Source organism: Rissa tridactyla, chromosome 1 (genome assembly GCF_028500815.1).
Source record: "Rissa tridactyla isolate bRisTri1 chromosome 1, bRisTri1.patW.cur.20221130, whole genome shotgun sequence".
In the NCBI taxonomy this organism is placed as follows: Eukaryota; Metazoa; Chordata; class Aves; order Charadriiformes; family Laridae; genus Rissa; species Rissa tridactyla.
This window is the reverse complement of record NC_071466.1, coordinates 1,230,589-1,244,912: the sequence shown is the minus strand read 5'-3', so window position 1 is coordinate 1,244,912 and position 14,324 is coordinate 1,230,589. Positions and strand designations below refer to the sequence as shown.

Here is a 14,324-nt window from a genome sequence, read left to right as displayed (position 1 = left end):
CATAGGAAACCCTGTTGCAAGTGCAAATTCATGTGAAAAGCTTAGAAAGCATGTTACCAGATTGTTAATCTTTATGTCCTAACATTAAAAGCTCTATAACTAGAAATGTTCATTTTGAGGGGATTCTTGCATGTTTCTAAATCAAATTTATGTTTTCTGAGGCCCTGTTTGCTACCGGGAGCCATCTGCTCTGATTTGGGAACTGGCAAAACTAAGTTTTGAAATTAAAATTGCACTTCTAGTGGTGTAATTATTTAATGGAGTATTAATATTATTCATCTGTTTTATTACAGTCATTCTAATATAGTGGCATTTGAGTACAAATGGCTTCAAATCAATTATGTTTGTATTAAGGTGTTCTTCCTTTGGGTTACTACCTCTGTGAAGTGTTAGTTCCTTCCTCGTTTTATGTGCTTATAAAGCTTGTCATCCATTCTTCTCAGCAGCAGAGGGAGAAACTGTCAGCTGCTTGTTACTTCATGGCAATAGTCTGAGAGGTTACGAGGATAGAGGAAAAACTGGATCAACCTGAAATGTGAGCCACAGAACAAAAGCCTTTGTGTGTTCAAGACCATAAGACACATAGTGGACACCTCCGAGGTCTGGGCACAAGGGAGAGAGGCAGGTCCCAAAGAAGGTTACAGACAGCAGATGATGTACATTCTCAGAGGAGCCCATGGCTGTTGAGGCTGGTGCTGGGCTGGGCTTGCCTAGAGGAGAGACAGGTCCAGGAGCTCCTTCTGCCTCATGGCATTTAGAAAACTCGGCCACTCCCTGCCTTTGATTGTATGCTGGCTCAGCTGCTGCACCTGAATCAAAGAATCATACAATCATAGAATCTTTGAATGGTTAGAGTTGGAAGGGACCTTAAAGATCATCTAGTTCCACCCCCTGCCCTGGGCAGGGACACCTCCCACCAGCCCAGGTTGCTCCAAGCCCCGTCCAGCCTGGCCTTGAACACCTCCAGGGATGGGCCATCCACGTCTCTGGGCAACCTGGGCCAGGGGCTCACCACCCTCACAGCAAAGAATTTCTTCCTAATATCTAATCTAAATCTACCCTCTTGCAGAAGGGTATTCCTTGTGTGAAATAGAATTGCTTGTGTGAAGGAAAGTCTGTGGAACTGTCACCCCTGGACATCACTTGAGGAGACGGATGGGATCTGGACGGAGATGGTCAGGTGGAGGGGAGAAGGTAACAGAAGATGTAGCGTGGACCCCCAGGTGCTTCAGCACAGCTCTGCAGCTGCAGGTGACCACCCTCTCAAGACAGGCTCTGACTACTATGCCCACAAACCATACTGGAGCCAAGAACAGCAACATAGGGTGAAATGGAAGCATTCCATCAATTTTAATCTCAAATTCTATATTCTAGTTCTTATAGTATTCTTAAAGAATTCTAGTTCTGTATCCAAATGAATTAATCAGTTTTTGTTGACCCAAAGTTTTATTCCACACACTCTGTATTTTGTGTTGGAAAGTTTTGCTGCTGGTTGAAAGCCGATTAAAATACAATTTAAAAAAAAAAAAAAAGAAGAGTCACATTTTACTGTTATTTATGAGACTCTTGTCTCACACTTTGGTGTGAGGTCTGTGGTTTCTAGTCTAGACCATCCAAGTGTGAAAGTACTGTTTAGTTGTTTGTCTCCTAGGTGATTATGGCTAGCTTGGGTGAATGCATAAATCAAACAGTGGTCTGCAATATTTCTTTCTTTTCTTTAAAAAGCAAACACTCATATGACTGTAGTGGACTAAAAAAAACTGTTCTAATACCGCACCTTTGGATCTTAATGCTATTGTATTATAATGCCTTAGGGTGTGATGGTCCGGATGCGTAAACTTTAGTCATTCTTCGCTGGGTCAGTTTTCTGGAAGCAGAGGTAGCAGCAATGCAGGCTAACCATGCATGGGGCTGCAGCAGCAAGAGCGGAGCCAGCACATCCAGGGAGCTGCGCTTCTTCCCTACACAGCACTTGTGAGATACACCTGGAGGACTGTGTCCACTCCCGGGTCCCGAGTATAGGAATGGCATCAATAAACTGGAGCAAGTTAAACAGAGGGCCCCCAAGAGGATCAGGGCTGGTCTACTTCTCATCTGAGGAGCAGCTTCGGGTCTGGCCCTTTTTCAGCCTGGAGAAGAGAAGGGGGCAGGGACTGTGCTACTGTCTACAGTGGCCAAGTGGGAGGTGATGGAGAAGACAGCAAGCAACAGGGAGACATCACAGAGGGGGAAATTCCACCTGGACACACACAAGAAATGTTCACCATAAGGGTGGTGAAGATTTGCAGCAGGGCCCCAGCGAGCTCGTGGGGACATTCATAGACATTATGAAAACTTGACTGGAGCAATATGACCCCACTTTGAGGCTGCGCTTGCTTTGAGTGTGGGGGGACAGAGCAAACCTCTGCAGATCCCTTCCAACAGACACTGTTTTACCATCCCAAGCTCTGCCTGGAATGCTGAACGTAGACCCATGCAACTTCAGAAATTCTATTCATTAACGAATACTACGTTTCAGGCATTTTTAGAAGGAATAATAATTTAAAAAAAGTAAATTTGAGGTCATTTTTGTGCTTATGCGAAATCAAATACTGTCAGTTGGCAACTTCCCCACAAAGTGAATTATTTTGTTCATGGAACATGAATTCTGCATAGCGAGGCGCAGTGTTTACTTTATACATGGAGGTACAATACTGGATATATTATACCTCTGTGACAGCAGATGCTTTTTTTCCCTAGAGAATCACAGATCTGTGCTCAAAGATAATGGGGTACAAAGCTAGTTGAGACTGCAAGGTGGAAAACACTGCTTTTATGCATTTAAAATTAAATTCTAATTTTGTCTTTTTCAACAATAAAAGAAAGGAATAGTCCCATATTAATGTGAAGAAAATTATTTTCTAATGCAGTAAGTAGTTCTTCCATGAGAAGCGAAATTGATTAGATTCTGTGGGTTTTGAAAAGATATGAATGCAAATGAACCATTGCTCTTTGCTCAGAGTACCTGTGGTATTTTTGTCCTGTGCAGACTTCCAGTGCCTTTATAGAGGTTTGAATTCTTGTTGCCACCTTTCATTTAACGAGGGCGATGATAGGAGCTTTATCTCGTATGGGTGTGATGAAATCTGCAGGACTATAATGGGCTTGAATCTCTCTCAGATTTGCTTGAAATTAGAGGGTTTCAAAAGTCATTAGTGAGTGTCACAGAGGTGAAGATGGATATGCATAGGTAGTCTGACTGTTTAGGCTTCAGTATTAAGATTCTAAACTAGGTTTAGTACATAACTGCTTATATGAGCATGTCTAAACATGCTCTTCCTAGTTAGCAAAGAAGTGCCACGTTTAGGATGAAGGTTCTATTAATGAGCAGACCTTAATGCCCAGCTCTTGATAAACATCATAGTAGTTAAAGAAAATTCAAAGAAGGAAAACATTCAGAAGACAACTAAACTCACTGATTTAAGGCCGAGCTCCCAGTTTAGTAATTCATCTTCTTACAAACAAAGTTTTGCCAAACGGAACTGAAATTAGGACAATGGACAAACAGACAGATGCTCAACAGATTTATTTTTCCTATGACACAAGTGGCTGAGCTCTAGAAACTTCTTCAAAAACAAACATGAAGATTGCTGTCACTTGATCTTGGGACACATCTTACCGTGAATTGCATAAAGAAAGAGTCATGATTCTTCTGCCTTTATTTTTGATCTCTGCCAAGCACAGTGTCACGGGTGTTTCATGGGATAACATTATAAAGTCAGTTTACAGGTTTGTAACCTGAGTGTGCAATTAATCTCATTTAATATAATCTATGTATAAATTAGCATTCATTGTAAATCTAGTCCTTTTAGACTGTCTTCAGCCAATAGAAAGAGAGGCAGGAACCTGCAGAGCCTGACTCAGTTAATCTAGGGTTGATGCCTAAGACAAATGGAAAGAAGCTCCTTCTGAAGTAGTCCATCCTTCTCCAGTGACAATAGATGTGGACTAAATGGCCACTTTTGACTAGAAATCTAACTCTGAGACAGTTAAGGTTAGGTGAGGTGAATCCAGCCTTTACAGACCAAAAACTCCTTTTTGTCTAATAGAGGTTTTTTTTTGCTTCCCTCTTCTGGACAAAAGAAATCTGCTGTCTGTGTTTTATCCTTCAAATTCATAACCAGTGCAAAGGAAATGTAATTTTGCCTCTAAAAATAGAGACATACATACCTAGTGCTTCAATGTGTACCCTTCACAGTGCCCTCAGACTTGGCTGATAGGATATTTCAGGTTTTTTAATCAAATCATTTTTCACGAGTCAAGACAGACGGTATATGGTTGTCCTCTCTTACACAAGGAAAATCTCTGGCTTTTCATTGTCTGGTTATGTGTTTAAGTGCTGTAATTACCACATGATGCGTTGATGATACTCGTTTTTTTATACTCTATTTTCTTCTTGTCAGAATAACACTAACAAAAACAACCCTCTCATGACAGATTGTCCTCTCAAGAGGAGCATGAGAGGTTACTCTGTAGAACCGTTAAAAGTTTCTGGAGGAAAAAATGCCTGTGCAAAATATTTATTATTTGTTTATATTATTATTTGAGGTTTATTCGAAACCTGATTACGTACAGTCCTGAGCATCCTTCTCTCCCGTTGACCCTGCCTTGAGCTGTGGGTTGGACAGGATGGTCTTCAGAGATGCCTTCCCACCTCAGCTAGTCTGTGGTTCTGTGAAATGACGTGAAGGCTGAGGGAAATACCACAGGGTGAGAGGATTACAGGATTACACAGATCAATCTGTTTGAAAAGAGAGGCCGAAGGGTGGCTTCATTACATTGGGCACATAGAAAACATGCCCCTTCACGGGAAGTAGACAACAGGCACTAAAAGGGCTTTTCAGGGGGAAAAGAATATAAGGACCAGAAGTGGAAATAGGTAATCCAAGCAACGAAACAAAGAAACAGTGCAAGAAAACTTCTCCCACTGATGGTAGATTAACCAGCATGTGACATATCCTCTGCTGAAGCCTGTTTTAGCCAAACATAAACAACATTTTTGTTAAATACAAGTTATTCATCCCAAGAGCAGATACAACCAGGTAAACTAAATAGATCAGGGATTTACAGGAGGCTTGCTTGGATGATCTAACACTTTGTTTACACCTAAATATTGAAGGACCTCTGTTTGATAGCTGAAGAGAATGAAATGAAATACAGGAAATAGGTTTTGGTCAGGCTGTTGCAGATTTGTGCAGTTTCATTAAAGCTTCAACAACAAGCTTTGTTCCTCCTGGGTGTTCTTAATAGTTGCCAAAACTGACTGTTGACATTATATCACTTTTTGTTGAGGGCTGACTTACAAGCAAACTGAAGAGTATTGGAAGAAATGAAAATAAGAGTGTTTCATCATCCACTGATGGGTGGATACTGGAGTGTAACTCTGCGATGCAAAGGACAGTAAACGATGCCTGGGAATTCCATCTGTGCTTTGCAAGAAACTTGAGTGATGGGATCTTTCTTGTTATAATAAATGGTCTGCCTCATACCTGATAAAATAAAAAAAAGTCAAATACACTGATGAAATATGATTTTAAAAGTTTTTAAATGATTGTCGTGTCACAAGGACAATTTGCAACTTGCAATCGCCTTTGGAGCTCTTACTCCAGTACAGGAGAGGGAATTTTCCCCCTGAGGATGCTGTACACCATTCCCAAGAGGGTGTCATATAATCTGAAAAAAAGCTTTGTGGAGTGAGTCTATCTGTCAACATAAATATTAACGTGGTGTTGCTTGGCTTCACCTGAGCACTCCTTATTGGCCAGACACCGAAGCTATTATCTGAAATCTTGAGATCGACTGAGACCACGGTGGAACCAATGAATGTCAATGAGGCTGAAGCCTACACTAAACAATGTTGACTCCTTAGGTAAACGGTGGTTTGGGGACTGAATAAATCAGACCACCTTAGAGACAGACTGTGTCCTTTCCTAGCACAATAAGAATACAAAACAGACATGATCTGTTTTTTAACTGGTGCTCCTTCGCCTTTCAGTCGAATACTGACACAGAAAAGAGGGAAACAAGAAGGTTCCTACCGCACTGTTTTCTCTCCAAGGCAGGAGGATGCTCACGTCAAGAGCAGGGTGAGGAACTGCCTTCCTTGCCCCCCATAGCATGGAGAGAAACCATCTTCATCGCTCCAGAGGTCACAGTCATTTCCTGAACCCAGGGGTGGTGGTGAGGCTTTCCCTCCTGGACACACAGTATTGGACCCTCTACAAACGGGCCGGATCCTGAATTCCTTCAACTCACCCTGCTGCATTCAGCACTGAACCACAGAGTTGGAGACGTTCTCCAGAATGTACTTCAGCCAACCCTGACTGCCTTTTCTGTGTAGAGCAAGGAAAACACAGAGGGAAGCCTCCCTGCTGTCAGGATAGAAGCGTCTGCCAGTTGTTAGCTATTTCAGAAGGTGACTGAATGAAGCCAGTGCTCTTCCCTAGAAATAATCACCTGGCTCAGTAATCACTTCTCATAGCCAAGTGTAGTAGCCAAGAGTCCCTGCTTGCTCAACTAGTCCCAAAACAGCAGGAGTCATTCCCTTCTTCTTCATACTTTTCCCACTTCTATCAGTTCAGTCTTTTGGAAGGCTAGTGCAGAAAAACTGCCTCTGGTTCCTTTGTCTTTGTGTCCTTATCTGTATAAGGCTATTTGTGAGCTGGGAAAGTGACAATCTAAAACATGAAAACCGGACCGAACATCACTTAAAAATCTCTTGACTTCTTTCCTTCAATAGGTTTGGGTTTTGTATTAGAGAAGGCACTGTATTCTGTGCCTTTTCACTATAACTGAAGTTTTTAGAGCTAAATTTTATAGACTGAAAAATAATGGCACATACCTTTTCCAGCCATACTGTACGAAACTTGTCTTTAGTTAAAATGAAATCACCTTTGGGCCTAAACCATCTAGCTTACTTACTTTCGGTAAAGTAATATATTTGAATCCTTAGGGCTTTACTTTCTGCAGAATTATTACGTATCTTTATGGGAGTACGAAGACACGACTTGAACTAAGCCATAGGAACCTTACAAGCAGACCGCAGAGAGCGTATTCAGGACACCAAGCCGATGGTGGGATTGTTTCCACAAAGTGTGGAGCATCTAGCAACTTCCACTTCCACCAAGGCCAGCAACGTGCACTTCCCAGGCTTATTTTAAGCTGCCACTTTGTAAACTTTGTTCTAGCTTTGTTCTAGCTCAGATGAGTATTACCAAGTTGTGAACACCAGCAGGAATGGCAAAGACCTTTTAATGCAGAAAACAAAGAAAAACTCCAAGACCCTGGAAAACTGCAGAAATGTCTACTTAAAGAGAAACTGAGCCTGGGTGAATGGCTGTTTGCTGCAGGGAAAGAATAATCTTTCCATGTTAGAGTAAACACACACTGCAGGGACCAAACACATTTTTCATTTGGCTGGTATCATCTTGCAACCACTCCACAGCCACATCTGCTGATCAGGAGAGTCCAGCTCACAGAAGCACTGCAGAATTGACAGCAATGTCCATTTCATCAAATTAAAAAGAGAAAAAAGGCTCTGTACCGAGGGACTCCGTTTTCCTGCCAGTGTGTCGGTACGGTGTGTTCAGTTCTCCGTGCTTGCTTTCTTTGCCCTCAGCCCTTCTTTGATAGTGCTCAGCTCTGTGAAGTAAAAAGGAAGAAAGCACAATGGCTAATTTGCCGCTGTGGAGCAGCGTAACTCTGACACGTCGGTGAGCAACAAAGGAAACCAATTCTCACCGCAAGATGTTTCAAAAAGGCAAAGATTTGCACAGGGCTTTATAACACAATATAACAGTATTTAGTTAAACAGAGTCATTCTTGCAGGTTAGTGTACAAGCAAGAAGATTATTGCTTATAATCTTATAAGCAATAAGATAATCTTTGCCATTCCTGCTGGTGTTCACAGGAACATAAATCTCATAAACCAAGGTCGCCCAATAAGAAACAGAGTATTAATATTTTTTAAGACATCATTAGGATTTAGGTTGAACATTCACTAACAAAATATGGCTCATTCCACAATCTCTCACTACTGCTTGATGTCCCTGATGCCAAGTTATGATGCTAATATTATAACAGATTAAATTCAGTTTAGTATAAAATTTTATACAGAAGTGGGAAGGAAAAAAGACAAATCAAGAAACGTAGTTAAAAATATTTATATTACTGAGATTTTATAGTGGCAGCTGCAATAGAAACTTGCACAGAAAAAAATCTTTTGCTCACAAAAAATAAACACTTGAAAGAAATTTAAATTTGAAAAACACCTACATGGGAAACCTCCCCCAGTTTTCTTTATGTCTTCTAATTCTCCTTGGAATATATTTGTTAAGCCCGGATTCCCATTTTGATAGGTGTGAGAGAAGGACAAAGGCTATTGCTAAACAATCTATTACAATGCTCTTCATATCTCAGATGAGGACTGACACTAAGCTTCTGCATTAAACATCTTCCTCCTTCACATCTCTTGCGAAAGCTCGGCTCTCCCACTGTGCCCACAAGGGTCTCTTATGTAGGTCGAAGAAAGCTTGACCTTCCCCCACAGTACCTTAAAATCAGTGAGGCTGTTTTAAGAAAAAGGTGCTAGTCTGTGCGAGTAGGAACAAAAGAATCTCTTGGAGAATATTAAAGAGACAGTAGGAAAAATTTGTTTATATGATATATATATATATTTCCTTTACTGGGTCCTTTCACAGATTAAAGATGTTCTGGTGCTTAGCTACAGTAATGGACAAGACAAGTATTTTCTCTGTTATTCTCAATATAACTTAAGCTAATTGCTGTTGGAAACTAGAAGTGGTTATGATGCCATACAGAGTCTGAGTAAATAAATGTAATGCAAAATAGAAAAATCAATTCAAGCCCAAGCCCGCAGCATGTAGTTTACCTATATGATTTCTTTTACACTGTGATGTTTTCAGCTGCCCCAGGATGTCCACCGCGCTACAGTCTTTGAACGGTTTCTGCTCTGCTTTTCCGTTCAGGGTTGTGTGACTCTTTTCTGGCATCATGAAAGCCCTGTATTCTTCAAAGGCTGAACTTTCTGATCTATTTTATTTCTTTGCAGGCATGATAATTTTGAAGTTTTCAAGCTTATTTAGGAAAATTTCTGTTGATCTCTGATGATTTGATGAACTTACTTCATCAGCCCCGCGTGGTATTACAAAGTCATACAAGCATATCATTTCAAGCAGGTTCAGATTAGTTCAAAACCAGCAGGAAGAATCAATTATACCAAATCTTTGCTTCTTTTCACTATTTCTTCATTATTCCTTCAGTAATGAGAACGAAATGTTTCATCTTTGTGTTTCCATGCAAAAAGCTAATAAACCTTAGCAGACAAGCAACCGTTTTAAATACACAGTGGTTAGATTTGCCTTCAAGTTACATCACTGCCTACAAGGAAAGTTTCCTTCATTCTGACTCTTAGAAAATCAAAAAGTGACTTAGTCTCTTCTGCTTCCAAATCAATTTTTCAGGAGCTGACTAAAATGACCTGGTTTTCAGAAGCCGTGAGCTCTCTCAAACTCCAGCGTGTGAGAGCTACAGGTGGTTAACAGCATCGAAAGCTCAAATCACATCTGCTAAAGAGACTAAATATGGATTTTGAAACCTCACTGTAAGCAGGAAAGCTTTGACATTTCAAACTAATAATACTGGGCAAATTTTTTATGCATTATTGATCTTTCTGGAAGCAGAGTCTTACCCTTTGGAACAGGGAATGCGATCTCTGGGAATTAAATGTGTTGTATAAGCACAATTAATTAGACTACATATTGCCACTTAATTCTCTAGGTTGGTTTTTTTTTTTAACCCAGTAGCAGTGAGACCAGCTGTTGCAGAACTGACCAAAAATGTATTCTTGAACTCTCCGAGGCTTTAAAACAGAGGCTGCATATGAATTGCCTGCTGGGACCGTCCCTAGCCCCTGCTAACTCCCAAACTCTCCCAGAGGGTATTCTGGTGCCAAAACCATCTGACATGGCCTGAGCTGCACTGGGATAGTTTAATAGTGTGAATTTACAGTGCAGACAATTAATTTCCACTGCTTGGGAGTCTTCCTTGGAAATGTTTAACATACAAGTATAGACACAGCTGTAACATCCAGACATGCCATCAGTGACTTACTTTATCGACGCAATTTGTACCATAATTGCACGTAAGCCTCTGAAAGAGGCTGTCCATCTACGTGGTGGGACACTGAGTCCACACCACAGGGTGCTTTACAGCTGAGATACAGGGGAAATAAAGCACAGAATCTTCCCCGAGGAAGCAATTTTTGTGGATTGCCTCTATATTAAATATGGCTATATTTAATGCCTATACGGCTATATTATGGCTATATTCCTCTATAGGAAGCCAGTATGCGTATTGGGAGAGTTTGTACATGCAGAGATTAGAGGTGTTTTTGGAGGGAGACTGCAGTCCACGCAGACCATGGCTGTGCTGCACCCTGAGTTTCTGCATCGATGGGCCGGGACATAACACACAGGCTCCCAGCTTACCCACCACAGCTACATCACCTAGGCTGAAACAACTTGTAAAAAGTTACAGGCTAAGTCAGCGTTAAGCCTGGAACTAACTGAAAGCCGTTTTTTCTGCCCTAGGCAAGAGATAGCATTGGTCATATGATGCTGTTGCAAAAAGGACGCTGAGACAGTCTTAAATGCTTTAAGTTTTATTCATGGAGTCTAGCTGATGGCACACGTCTGCTCTAAACTTACCTTTGGGGAAAATACAAAGCTGAGAAAGAGAGAAAAAAAAAAGGCGAAAATTTCCCCCCATGGCTGGCCATGAAGAGCTGCAGCAGAGTCTCCAATGCAAGCATCTTCTTCTGGGGATCCTCTCCAGGTGATGCTAATGATGGTGATAATTTTCTACTGTGTTTTTCCATAGTAACCATATAGCTTTCATCTCGACCTGCTCAAACTCCCTTCTGGACGCTCCTGCTTAAAACACTATTTGCTCTGAATGGAGCACAAGTGTTCCACACTGAGCTTGGATTTATATTATTGGATAATTCTAACTGGAGATTTAAATCACTGTTATCTACTATGTTATTGAGTAACTTTTGTTTTTCCTCTAGTGTAAACTAAAAGCTATAAACGAAGGGATGGTAAAGGGCAGGGGGAAGGCAGGAGTCGTTCTTACTCTGGTGGCAATTGCTTCCCTTGAGAAATCAGACGTAAGAATAACATCAGGGTTTGCAGGTGCGACGCCATGAGAATAACAGCATGAGAACAACAGCGTGAGAACAGGGAAAAACAGTGTGGCAGCAGCTTCGGTGACAGGTAACAGACTTGCAAGTGGAAGACCGACTATAGAACTGCAAAGGAAAGGGCTTTAGCACTACTCAGGTGAAGACACTCTGCAGCAGCTTCGTGTCTGCCCTTCTTTCTCCGTGCCAGCTGTCATCTTATCTCCAACACCTCTGCAAGCAGCAGGTAAGAGCTACAAAAGGTTCTCTGAATTTCTCTCCTAACCAAAGGCACAATAGTTCCATGCGCTGGGGATATGCCTCATCAAGGAAAAATTGTCTTCTATTTTATTAAGAAATTGTCTTAGACTACTTTATTAAATTTCATACATCTGTCTTCGAGATTTTATGCATCTGCCTTCCTCTAAATTTATTAGATGTTATGCACTTCTTGTGTTCGCAATCACACAAAATCACCGAGTCCATTTTTGTAAGAGAAAGTTCGCAACAGCAGGCTTATTCTCTGGCCAATTGTTCCATGTTTAAAAGTCTGTTCCCGATAAGTCTGTGTTTTCCTCCACATTCACTTCTTTTACGCCATCTGAGGATATAGCCCTCTAGCTACAAGCACTAGCTAACTGCAGTTCCAAGCCATAAAATTCATTACAATATTAACTTGGCATTTGTTTCGTACAGTAACAATTTTCCAGGACAGTAAATTTTTCCAGGGTAGTAAACTCACAATATTTCCCTGGTTGCAGTTATATATTTCAGTTTGCTGCCAGATGCTGCAGGTTTTCCTGAGTCTGGCAAAGTTCCACGTGATTTAGCAAAATTGTTGTTGGTATGTATCATTTCTTTACTGAGAATCCGCTTTGAGATGTTTATCATTATAGGTCAAAGACGCCAAGTTTTGTGGAAAGTTGCAAATAGAGCCTTGGGGGTGCCACTTTTTTGCGTTTTCTAAGTGAGACTCCAGCTGGGACCGTGACCCCTTTATGGGGCTCAGGATAAGACTAGAGGCAAGAGGCTGGGAGGAGAGGAAAGCAGAAGAGAGATGGTACCACTCGCTCGGACAAGCACAGAGTCCCCAGATGTCTAACCATAGCTGAGTTTAGATGCATTCAGCCTGAGAAATGGGGTTTTGGTGTTTATCAGAAGCTATCGTGGTAGACCTGTGCTGGGGTGGGATAGATAATGCTGGGTACATCAAGTGCCGAGAAGCTGATAGCAGTTGAAGGAAGCCTGTGACTCATCTGAACCAAGCTGGACTTGGCCACAACTACAAATACAGTAGTTAGTCCCCAACAGCAGGAATGGACTTGTCAGGCACCTGGTCTGCATGGCAGCTGGAGTATGTGTTGAAAGGGCAGAGGAGGGGAAAAACGTGTGTGTATATACACGCGTGTACATCCACTCATCCACTTACAAATCATGAACACGTAACAAATGTATAACCAGATGTATTAGAACATGAAGGGTGCAGAAAGAAAGGGGGAGTGGTAAATTTGGCTGAGGGGTTTGTGCCCTGCTGCCTGCTGTTTATCAGTGTTGTGCTGCTCTGCTGATTACCAGCCTGCCTGGACCGGGGAAACGTGAGGGATCGTTTTGGTGCCAAACTTAGCTCTTAGCAACACAGAGGAATGCTCATTTCTGGAGAAGCCAAAGTCTGAAGAAAAGCCATTAAGTCACCATGGGTCACACGACCTCCTCCTGTAGTCAGTTATTATTCCCCGACAGTGATCAAATGGGGAAAATATAATCCGAAGAGTATAGAGTAAAATTTATTGTTTTAACTTCTGGGAGTCTTCAGTAGTGCAAAAAGATCATCTCGCTGTCTTTAATTCTCCTTAAAATAAGGACAAGTCTATAAGTCTGTAAGTCGCACGTAAGGATTCTCATGGTGTTCTACATCTTGTGATGTAGAGCAAGGGAGGCACAGACATGGCTCCTAATCCATGGCCGTATTAAGGACGGATAAAAAGAGATGATATCTACAGCAAGCGTTCTCCGGGTTTTAGGCAGGTACGTGTGGAAAATATGATGATGAACTGCTTAGACCAAGTGAGTCAACAATGAACTCCTGCAGAATTTAGTTTCCAGTTCTTCAGCGTCTGAATATTTCACATTAAACACAAAATGATGCTGACTTCAGGGACAGTTAGGAGGCAGAATTTGTTTTCTTTTCAAATGGGTCTTCTGTATTGCTGTTTTGACATTTTCTTTGGTTCCTTGTTGAGCAAGGGTACTTTGATGATTCATTCTCTTATCCTTGACCGGGATTACAAGTAACAGCTTTTTGCCATTTTCTTGCCTCCAGTCCACCTGAGACACTCTCAGGCTCTAAATATGATAAGATCAATCTTGATTAGATTCCTACGGATATGTGTATTGAGGCAAGCTGTATCTCATCTTGCTCTCAGGTCCTGCATCTCGCTTTTTGAGATGTATTATTAATGTCATTGCTGCTTATCGTCTCTTCAGTTATGAAGACAGTGAAGCCAGGTAGTATTTAATTTTGAAAAGTGTATTTCAAGTTGTACTGCCAATTCAAAATTTTTATTTACTACAAAAATAAAGAACTTAGTACACAACAGAATAGATCAACCAACCTCAACTGTTGGTAGATTTGTATTTTTTTTTTTATCTGATACCCAGACTATTGTAGACTCTTGCAGAAAGCACTCGCTCTCAAAATCTATTTGTGAATTCTGAAAAACAGATTTTGTCCTTTTGCATTTCACATTGTATCACTTCGCTAATCACGGTGAGGACAGAGTATGAACAAATTGTGAATGCACTACTATGAAAAGTAGTTTCTCAGGGAGCAAAATTTGTTAACAGACAACTCCCAGCCTAGTAGATATACTGCTCTGGGATCCAGAAACCGAATTTCAATTTTGACTCTTGAGAAATTGCATTAAAAACTAATGGTAAGGCTATATTAACCACTAGAACTGTTAGACGTGGATGAGCTTCTTTTCACTGCTCAGGGTTTTTTTCAGGGACTTTGAAGGCTTTTTACAAAAAGAAATAACAATCTACTTTGAGCTGAAATTGACTCTGGGAAGACTTAGAAGAGGCC

The 14,324-nt window shown here is 41.2% G+C and overlaps 1 long non-coding RNA gene across 1 annotated transcript in view; it reads left to right on the top strand.

Annotated features, from left to right (window-relative positions):
- The first annotated feature begins 10,676 nt into the window (after positions 1-10,676).
- Positions 10,677-14,324, top strand: part of LOC128918959 (uncharacterized) — a 43,252-nt gene continuing 39,604 nt past the window's right edge. The window contains exons 1-2 of the long non-coding RNA XR_008469787.1: positions 10,677-10,893; positions 11,253-11,486. This is a non-coding gene — a long non-coding RNA (uncharacterized LOC128918959). The remainder of the gene's footprint in view (positions 10,894-11,252; positions 11,487-14,324) is intronic.